The sequence below is a fragment of the Benincasa hispida genome, chromosome 1 (genome assembly GCF_027475165.1).
Source record: "Benincasa hispida cultivar pf3 chromosome 1, pf3_genome.v1.1, whole genome shotgun sequence".
NCBI classification, from domain to species: Eukaryota; Viridiplantae; Streptophyta; class Magnoliopsida; order Cucurbitales; family Cucurbitaceae; genus Benincasa; species Benincasa hispida.
The window spans coordinates 58,600,384-58,611,599 of NC_143478.1; the positions used below are offsets into that span (position 1 = coordinate 58,600,384).

The window sequence follows — 11,216 nt, forward strand, 5'->3', positions numbered from 1 at the left end:
AATCACATTCATAGAAAATATATTTGAATCTCATTCAAATATTTATTTCTTCCCATTAAACTATAATGTATCAAATACATTATGACAATTATATCATATATAATTGAAACAATTTAATTATATCATATATAATTAAATTCCTATATTAATTTGAACAATTCAAATTAACCCAAAAATTGATTCTCAACTAAATTCTTTTGAGCTACCAAGGAGACCTTATAGACTTGTAACTTGAAGCTCCAACGATACATGAATAATTATTTGAACTCTTTAATTATATTATTCATAATTATTCATCATCCATTAATTGTCGGGCACTCCACTAAAGATCAACAGCTGCACTCTTCGCCCTACGGATATATTTTTATGTCCATTGGATATAACCAATCAATAGTACAACGACCCTTCACAAATTACTCTTAAGTACAACTTGACCAAATTACTGTTTTATCCCGGTAGTTACATCTAACTCCTTAAGTACCACTGATTCCTCTAGTGAATAATAGATCATAGTTCTACTATGACAAAACCTATCTCAGGCCAAGAGTTGTTGTGCCACCACATTGTTCAAGAGTCGGAATCAGCCCTTAAGGGAGCAATTTATCTACTTACCCCCGCTTCGGTGAAGGAGGGAGTTCCATCTTATGTAGTTGTGTTCTCAGCTCCTCAATTAGACGGATCCCCATAATGATAGGTTTGTTGAGTTGGCGATCTGGCCACTCTCACCCATACAAATCAAAGGACCGCTTTCATAGGCAAATGTTCACAACTCACTCAGGATTCAGGTCATGTTACCTATTGTAACACCCGGAGTGTTTTAACTTTCGAGGATGAAAGTTCTTTGAGGAGGGAAGAATGTAACATCCCGTACATTTTTTTTATATAATAATGTAATTTCAGTAACGTTATCCTTGGCAATTCAATAATTGCTTGGTCGAATGGCATTTTTGGAATTTTCAATCTCAATTATAAATGCGAGAATTTAAGTTTGGCGGAAAAATTAAAATTATTAAATTTTGAATTTCAATGTGAAGGTTATGGTAGGAATTAATTTTCCTTTCGAAACGGAAAGAAATTATTATAATTACACTTTCCTTTTTAATTATTATATTTTAAAACCCCCATCAATTATTATATTTTAAAAACCCCATCAATCCTACATCTATTATTATCTTTTTTTAAAAAAAAAAAAAAAAAATCCCACCAACACTCTTCTTCTTCTTTCTCAAATGGCAAAACTCCCCAATTTTTTCTTCTTCTTTCCTCCCAAACCCACGAACTCCGTTTCCTTCGCTGCCGCATCTCCCTCGCTAGCATTCCGAACGATATGTGCCTCCCTCACTGCCATTCAGATCCGAACGCCATGCTTCCTTCACTGTCTCATCAGACCCACCGCCACACGAGAGAGATTCCTCGTCAATCGCAGTACCTCACCAGCTCAGATCTGTGAAGCTGTTGTTCCCTCGCACCTCCCGGCTCAGATTCGACCAGCTGCCGCTTCTTCACACTTCACCAGACCCAGAATTATCGTCGGCTGTCTTCCTTGTCGCCGTCGGACCTGTTCTAGGTAAGGTTGTGGTAGCTCGGTTCGATCTCTTAGCCATTAACGTTGGGTTTCGTCATTTTGATTCACAGTTGTTGGGTTTTTATTTGAAGGTGAGTTTTAGCGAAACATGGAATTTATAGGGAGCACCGTTAAGGGAAATTGGAAGTCACCTTCATCCTTTGGGTAAGTTTTTGAATATTTTGGACATGGGTCTGAAGTGTCGCTATTATGGTTGAACTAAAATTGTTTTAGTTGTTTTCAGTGTTAGGGCCGCTACTTCTAGTTTTCGTTATAGTTTGGTCGTCAGAGCTTCGTTATCCATAAAGTTTCGATTGAAGTAAGTAATCTTACCACTAGAACTGCTCACAGGCCAGGCTTTAATTGTATGCTAGCGTGATGAGTGTATGTTATGGTAAATGTTAGCATGTTGATTGACAGTATGATCTGAATCAAAGTATGTTCTGGCACGAGTTCTGATTTGTTTACATACATACCTAAGTACTTGATCGTTAGTATGTGATAGTATGTTTTCATATGTCAATGTCTGATCTGTTGGTATTGTGGCATACTTGCATGTTGTAGAATTATGATGTAAGGTATTCATGAATGTTGTATAATATGTTGTTAAGAATCATGTGTATATGATGAAGCCATGGTATCAAGGATTTTCATGTATGTTTTAGAATTGTACAATGTTGATTCTTAGAACGTTGAGACTGTGTGAATATCCTCATTGATTAGTTAGATGCTCACCAGTTTGTGTTTCCTTCGGGATTCACCAGTTTTGTGTTTCCTTCAGGATTCACCAGTTTTATGGGCATACTTAACTACAATAGGATAGGACTCAGTCTCTTGTTTGTTCCATATGTTTATGTGCCATATGCGGGTATCTAGAGGACATAGATGCCTAGCCTGACCCTAGTGGTGGGGTTACTTACTGAGTATTTCATACTCATTCTTTCTTATGTTGATGTTTCAGGAAAAGGTAAAGATGTACCGGCGATGGCGCAGTGGAATTCGTGATCGTGTCACTGGGACTAGACCTTTTCGCTTCCGCATCTTGAAATATGTTATTTGGTTTTACTATTTAAAATTTATTACTAAGGATTATTTCTTTTATATGCCGTTGATTAGCCTTTACGAATTTTGGGTACCCTATTAACTGTTTTAACAATTGCATTTAATAAACGCCTTATGAACTTCTCTTGTTTAATTAACATTTATTTCAAATAACTGAGCGTCGTTTTAAACTATGTGCATGCATTTATTAGTAACGACCTTACCTAAGTCCTAGGGGGTCGGGTCATTACACCTATGGTCAGCCTAGTGAAATATAAGTCTCTATTATGAATGATGTTATATAATGAGACTAAACAATTCGTGGTCATATCCCTGCTTGCATGTCTAATACATGAACGATTAGGATCAGATCATTTGTAGTACTTTACAACAATTGTAACGCCTACAAAACGGGTCATACTCGTAGTGTCAGAAGGATAAGGTTCAACCTTATCCTTCTACTACAGACCATTTAGGTTATCAATTAAACATGATCAACCTGTATGTCTCCACATACATTTTTAAGTTTCAATGATAACTTTGGATGTTTAGTTTATTGGTTTATGGTTAATGCAACTAAAATATCACATATTTTATAGACGGGGTGAATAAAATATAAAATATTTTATTAATCACATAAAGAGTTTGTTCAGAAATATTTACAAACTATATGACCTTACGAGATTTAGGGCATCAACCCCAATAGGAGGGTCGAATATCGACGTTGAGTGAGAGATCTTATAAGAAAAGGGTCAATTGTCGAGTGACTAGTGAGAGTTTTAGGAGTGGATGTGACCGGAGGTAGAGATGGGAGAGAGATCTGAGTCTCAGATGACCAACAAGAACTGATGTTTGATGGTTGAAGACGAAATGAAAGGGGGGGGGGGGGGGAGTTTAAAAAAAATTAAGCGGTTTGAATCGGTTTTATATTTGGTTCGATGTTTGAAATCAAAGCGAACCGCATGATTCGGTTTGAAATTTTCTATGAAATCGAACTAAACCAAAAAATTTGATTTCTAGGCTAATTCGGTTAAGTTTCACAATAGATTCAGTTTTCAAGGTTTGAATGACCATCCTTACAAACCTTACATTTACACAAAGTGATTCAAAGCCAGAGATATTTTCACTCTTTACTAACTTATGGCCATTTAAGCCCATGTTTTCTTCAATTTATACTTCATTCATCTAGGAAAGGATCTTAGGGGGTCGTTTGGTTGACTTGTGAAAATAGTATTTTTCAAAAAGCTCATTTTTATTTAAATATTTCTGATAAAAATTTATTAAATTACACTTGAAAAGCTATTTTAGGTGGCTATCAAATACTTCAATTTCTTCCAAAATCATTTATTTTTTAAATTAAATACTTGAAAATATATTCCAAGCATACCCTCAATCTATGAGAAAATACACACACCAAAGTGATATTAAATATAAATATTATTAATATATATTTTATATTTATTGGTATGATATATCAATAATACAAAACTTAATAACAAAATGAGTATGAAAACAATTATTGATTGAAAAAAAGAAGTATCACATACATATATATCAAATAATCATGTATAGAAGAAACTCAAATATCACTGGTATATTTATTTTATACTCTAATTGATATTGTATATCAGTGGTATACATAATAACAATTGAAGCTCCAAATAGTGAAAGATATGTGAAACAGAAGTTAAATAGTATCGATATCACATAATTTCTATTTTATTAATAATGTTGATCCATAATAAACCTACAAGAAAATAATCTATATTGGTGATATATTTAATATAACAATCGAACGTGTAAATACCAAAATGAACATGCAAACAATTAGTAATAGACACCCATCACTTGATAAACTCTTCTTCCTGAACTGTTTTTTAATGATAGCATAATTGTTGGAGGAGAAATTTGGGACCAATCACGAGTTGCCACGTCATTTATTAAATTAATGACGAAATGCCAAAATTATCAAATTCGGGACCAGTTAAGAGTTGACATGTGTCCCAAATTGAAATTGAAGACAAATTCTGATGATGTCACATGTTTTCGTCACAAGAGTGTGCTGGGTTGAGTAAAATTAATTTCGCCCATTTTGGGTTATAATTTGGGCGTTGGTCCAGTTACGCTCAAATATGGGCTTAATTTGGACCTAAAATGCCAAAATAGAACCAAATCTAATTAATAGGACCCAAGGTCAAACCCAAATACAATTGATTAGGCCAGGCCCATTGGCCAATCAAGCCCAAGCCCATGGGCCAACTAGGCCTAAGCCTATGAAGCCCATCAGAAAGCCCTATAAATAGAAGAGTTCTTCTAATTTCAAGGGGTTAGCAATTCTACATTCAGAGAGCCTAGAGAGAATTGAGACTAATGAAGCTGCACTCCTAGAAGACTCTTGAAGACACAGAGACTCTTTCATGACTTCTACTTCGAGAATGTTTGGTGTTTTTCTTCTTCAAGTCAAGCATATTAATTCAATCGAGAGAATTAAAGGGTCGAGTACTAGAGATCGAACCACCTTGCATCAAATCAACATCAACACTAACACCAACTCAAGTTAAACTCCACGAAATAAGTTTCTCCAAATACCTCGTGCGAATAAATTGGCACGCCCAATGGGACATCTCTACCTCTCATCTCTCTAGCATCCAAAAAAGACAAATGACACCAAAGAAGATTGCATCCAGAGCTTCCTTCACAAATAGCTCTTACACATGACCTGTCACCCACATTTTTAAGTTTTATCTCCCGATAAAATTAAATTAGGGATGGAACTTGAATTTTCGTTTTAAATTCAAATTTTTTAAGTTTTATCTCCAAATAAAATTAATTTGGGATAAAACTTGAATTTTTCTTTTATCTCTCCAAATCAAAGTACCTTTGAGATAAAGGTTAAGATTTTTTAAATTAAAAGTTTGGCCGTCATCTATTACTAATTTTAGTTAAACTCGTGCACTAAATTCACGATTTAATTAAATTGGGAGCATTGAAGTTAAGACCAAATTACGCATCTCAATACTGGCTTTATATTTTTTGAGATTCATCCACTCACATCTATGCACAAATGTCTAAAAGGAGCATTTTTTGAGGAGAAATTTTGGACAATCACGGGTTGCCAAGTCATTTATTAAATTAATGACGAAATGCAAAAATCATCAAATTTGGGACCAGTTAAGAGTATGTGTCCCAAATTAAAATTGAAGACAAATTCTGATGACATCATGTGTTTTCATCACAAGCACTAGATTGAATAAAAATAATTTCGCTCAATTTAGCATTATAATTTGAACGTTGGTCCAGTTATGCCCAAATATGAGCTTAATTTAGGCCTAAAATATCAGAATATGCCAAAATCCAATTAATAGGACCCAAAGGTCAAACCCAAGTCAAATTGATTAGGCCCAAAAGATAGATCCATGGGTCAATCAAGCCCAGACCCATGTGCCAACTGGGCACAAGCCCATGAAGCTCAGATAGCCCTACAAATAGAGGAGCTATTCTCATTCCAAAGGGTCAGTTCTACCTTTAGAGGGACCAGAGAGAATTCATGAACAAAGACTCTTCCAAGTTTGATGCTTTTCTTTTTCAAGTCAAGTACATTCATTCAACCGAGAGAGTATTAGAGGGTCAAATACTGGAGATCGAACCACATCGTATCCACACCAACACCAACTCAAGTTTAACTCCAAGAAACAAGTTTCTCCAGAAACCTTGTACAAACAATAACATTACTTTTTTTTTTTTTGGAGTAACGTATCTAAGTTAACAATATTTTTTGTGTGTAATAGAGGGCCTATAGTTGGAAGCTGTCACTTGTAGATATACATTTCTGTTTAATATTATGGAGTTAAATAATTTCATGCTTTTTATACATCCAATGATGGAGCTTTCTTATTTAATTAATAATGTGAATTTTACCATGATCTCACGTATTTTGTGCATGTTCAAGAATATTGATACATCAAAAAAGGACCAAATAGACGACTAACCTAACTTAACATTTAACACATATTTAAAAATTTGTTGAATTTTTTATTTTTTATTTACAAAATGTTATATTTAAGCTACTAATACTTGAATAATACAATACAATTAAAAAGGAAAAAAAAAAAAGTTAAAAACAACCCTAAACCCAAACCCATAAAGAACTCCATGTTAATCAAAATCAACAACCTAAATACATAAGTTTTAACTTGGATTAAAATAATATGCATTCCAAACATATCATCCATAAACTCAGGCAAAAATTATTTGTACCTCAAATACAAACTTTCTAAATTGGGACTTCAAGTAGTTTGCACGGCTAACCTAAGGTATTCCACTTAATCTCAAAAGATTATAATAACAACTATTATAACCAAATTAATGTCCCAAACAGACCTCACTTATAAGGGATTAACAATTCAATTTCAAAGTTTATTTTAAATAAATTTTCTTTTCTAATGAGATAGAAATCCTAAGTCTCCATTTTGGTAACCATTTTGTTTTTTATTTTTATTTTAGAAAATTAGGCCTATGAACAATACTTTCATTTCTAAATTTCTTCTTTTATTATCTATTTTTCATCAATGGTTTAAAAAATCAAATCAATTTTTGAGAACTTAAAGAAAGTAGCTTTCAAAAAGTTGTTTTTGTTTTTTGAATTTGGCTATGAATTCAACATGATACTTAAAAAAGATGCAAAATCATTATAAGAAATGTAGATGAAATATGCTTAATTTCGAAAAAAAAAAAATCAAATGGTTACCAAACATGGTCTAAAATATTATCATTTTATCAATCAAATTTTACAATGATGAATTCACAAAAAAAATAAAATAAAATAAAAAAAATAAAAAAAAAAATTGAAAAGAGGGGAAAAAGAGTACAGAAGCATGAAAAAATAGTAATTTATTATAAATACCTAAACTCATTGTATGCGTATATAAAAATTTAAAAGTAATTCTACAAAAGTGTAAAATAGTCAATCACTCTCTTCTCTATTAGTTTTCTAACCTCTTGATTACTTGAACTTTAAAAAATTCTTGAACCTAAAAATCCAAGATCTTCTTCTCTATCCTCTACAATATGTGTATCAACAGGTGAATCTATGCAGGCAAAAATTAAATAAATATAAATATATTACATTAAATCACATAAGTTTGGGTGTTTTTACAAAATTTAAGATTGAAAAAATATGAAAAAGATGAGAGAGAGATAGGTCATACCTTCTTTTTCACCTAAAAAATAAATAATTTGAAAAAAAAATAACATTAAAAAAAATAGATATACACTACAAGAAATTGGTGAAAATTTTCTTTAGTAACAAAGCAAAAACATGTCATTAATTACTAATTTATAGTAACACAACCGTGCAAAAAACAATTATTAGTAATTCACATTAAATCAACGTCACTAAAAGTTCGGCAACATGTGTATATCATAAAAGATTAATATTTTTTAACAACATATTACGTCATTAAAATAACTTTTTTTAAAGAAAAAAGAATGAAATCGGAAAAAGAAAATTAAAACCCTCATTTTCATTTCCGTCCCTCCATTTGGCATTTTCCCTCCCTCTGTTGAAAAGAATATATGAACTAGAAAAATTGGAGGCGATGCTGGAAAAAAATCTCAGAAACTTAAAGGGAAAACAATGTTTCTATATAAAAGGAAACAATTTTTTTTTTTTTTTTTTAAAAAAAAAGATGAAGAAGAAGGAAATGAGATACACGATAATAAATGGGAGGTTTAATTTAACCATTTATAGAGAAAATTTAGATTTTTTTTTCTTCTTTTTATATAGCACACTAGGAGGGAGACTTGGACCATAAACCTTTGGACTCCGTGGAATAAAAAAAAAAAAAACGGACATTCCAATAATAAAGCAAGAATAGTATTAATCTTTGGGAGGATATTTGCTCTCTCACTGGCTGTTAGTCTTATAGAAACAAGCTTTTCAAAGACTATAGCCCTTCTATGATCACCATTAATCTCCACACTTTTTGTAATCCTTAATCTCTTTGCTTTTATCTTTATTGGTTTCGGGCTTATCTCTAGCCCTTCATCTTTATTGGTTTCGGGCTTATCTCTAGCCCTTCAACTTTTGTAACTTCTTTGTTGTGCTAAAAGAAAATCTAATGGGAGATGATGAGGGTGCTAAGAAGGTGTCTACTTAGTGAGATGTTCCGGTACACTCTCTGACCCATGTATGCTTTTCTAGAAAATACATCTATATGTTTAGTTAGGCTCGCTTTTGACTTGAAATATATATAAGTAGTTATTAATGTCATTAGTCATTTTTTTCTCTTTTATACTTTTCTTTTCCAACTTTTTGACTCTTTTATAAAAGATTTTGCATTTCTAATCTTGTAAAACTTAAATTTCATCAACTGTGACAACAATTTTAAATAGCCTTACATATCTTTAATTTTCTTTAATATTACCTTTTATATATCACTAATTGTACTAATAATGTAAGCTAACCTATCATATGTTTGGGTTTTGAAATTTCCTTTTCCATATTTTTTACTTTAAAGATAATTTTTCAATTTTATTTTTAAACAAATTTTTACTATTGGTAGAGTATGGGAATTAAACCTTCGACGTTTAAATCGAAAATACAAGTTTTATGTTAGTTGAACTATGCTAATGTTAGTAACAAATTATATTATAAATAATATTTTATTAAGAACAATACTTCGATTCATCAAATCATTTCCATTTTTTTGCGGTTCATTTCCATTTTTTTGCGGTTCATTCTAACCCCACAACAAAAAAAAAAAAAAAAAAAAAAAAAATTAAAATATTAAAAAAGAAAAAAAAATTATCAGTTGACAAATATTGGTTAAAGAACTCAGTGCATTGCTAAAAATTGGGTACAGGCAAAGGGAAAACCAAAATACTTATCTTTTATTAATTTCAATATAAGTTATTTTATCTAAATTTGAAATTAACTGTGAATAAGTTATTTATGGAATAAATAATACTCATTAAAAAGGGAAAAAACAAAAATTGAAAATTTATCCTCCTTAAACTTCTTGTATATATATAATTTCCAAAAACTATCTTTTTGGTCCCTAAGTTTTCAAGTATACGTTTATTTGGTCTCTCAATTTTTAAAGTGAACATCTTTAATCCAAAACTTTTAGAATGTAAAAGAATAATACTCAGTAACTAATTTTTTAGGCCGGCTTTTAAATATAAAACAAAAATCAAAATGTTTATAAAATATAATAAAATTTTAGAATTATCAATGATAGATGCTGATAAGATATTGAAAGATATGTGATGAATTTAGTTGATGTGATGATATTGAAGCAGAAAAGCAAAAGATAAACGAGAAGATTAAATAAATATTAGTAAAATTAAGGAACTAAAAAGGTTCATTTCAAAAGTCGAAGGAAACTCGGGGTTAAGAAAGTAATTTTCTCTATAATTTATTAGTGTATGATAAAATAAAATTTATTTATCAATATGAGTCCAGTTCAACTAGCATAAACTTGTACTATCAATCTCGAAATCATTTAAAGTTCGATCTTCCACTCCACAAATTGTTTTGTTATTTACATAATTTTTTTTTTTTAACTTTATACTCAAACAAATATTTAATAAATGTACTCAATTTCTTTTAAATTTTAATTATAAAGCCATAGTAAATTAAAATACATAAATATGCACATAGCAAAAACTATTGAATAGAAATTGTGGTAACGTATTCCACACATTTCTTATGTACGACGCTATAAAAAGATGATGACAGACTCAGCAAAACACACAAAACGCAAATCCATTATTCCTCTATCTCTCTTTTCCCCTTCCACATAACAAAACCAATGAAGAATTTTCCCATCACAGTTGTTTGCATTTTGGTGGTGGCAACCACAGTAGCGCTTCTCAACGGTGCTCGTCCGGTGGCTGCACAGACAACATGCAACCCTGCGGATCTGGGCACGTCATGTGCAGCAGCATTCTTCTTCTCGGTAACGCCCAGTGCCGAATGTTGCGATAGGTTGAGGAAGCAACAACCATGCTACTGTGTTTATCTCCGCGATCCAAATTTGAAGGGTTTGGTGGATTCTCCTGCCGCTAAAAGGATTGCTAAAGCCTGCAACATTACGTTCCCAACTGTGGCTGACTGCCCTAACTAGAAACCCTACTTACTTGAGTTTGGGCTCCATCTCCTACAAGAATTAAGTATTATGTCTCTTACTCTAAATCTACTATACAATATTCCCAACTAAAAATAAAGGGAAAGCGATCCTATGCTTTCTTTGTCTATGCTTCAAACTTTTCTTACATTTACCAATATATAATAAAGATTCAATATCAAGTTCTAATGTTTAAACTTTTTTTACGTCTGGTTTCTATTCTTTTAAAAGTTTCCATTTCAATAATTCGTCCACTCTTCTTTTTTAAAATTTTAAATTAGTTCTTACCCAATCATATTCAATGTTAAAAAATTGACTACATGTTAATTTAAGACGATAGTTCTTATGTAACGATCCGAGTTTAAGAAAAGGACATGAATAAATTAAGATCACATCCGAATAAAAGGGATTCTGAGGACATAAATTATAGTTAAAAATTCTTAAAAGAATTGAAAGTTACTATCCTATACCAACAAGATGCA

General features: G+C 31.6%; 1 long non-coding RNA gene and 1 pseudogene across 1 annotated transcript; both read left to right on the forward strand.

The window, feature by feature from the left end:
• Nucleotides 1–1,205: 1,205 nt before the first annotated feature.
• On the forward strand, nucleotides 1,206–2,732 carry LOC120067459 (uncharacterized). The gene is made up of 4 exons (XR_005478988.2): nucleotides 1,206–1,567; nucleotides 1,657–1,729; nucleotides 1,809–1,883; nucleotides 2,526–2,732. It is a non-coding gene; the product is annotated as an uncharacterized LOC120067459 (long non-coding RNA).
• Nucleotides 2,733–10,419: 7,687 nt separating this feature from the next.
• On the forward strand, nucleotides 10,420–10,734 carry LOC150038578 (non-specific lipid-transfer protein 2 pseudogene; annotated as a pseudogene).
• The last annotated feature ends 482 nt before the right edge of the window (nucleotides 10,735–11,216 follow it).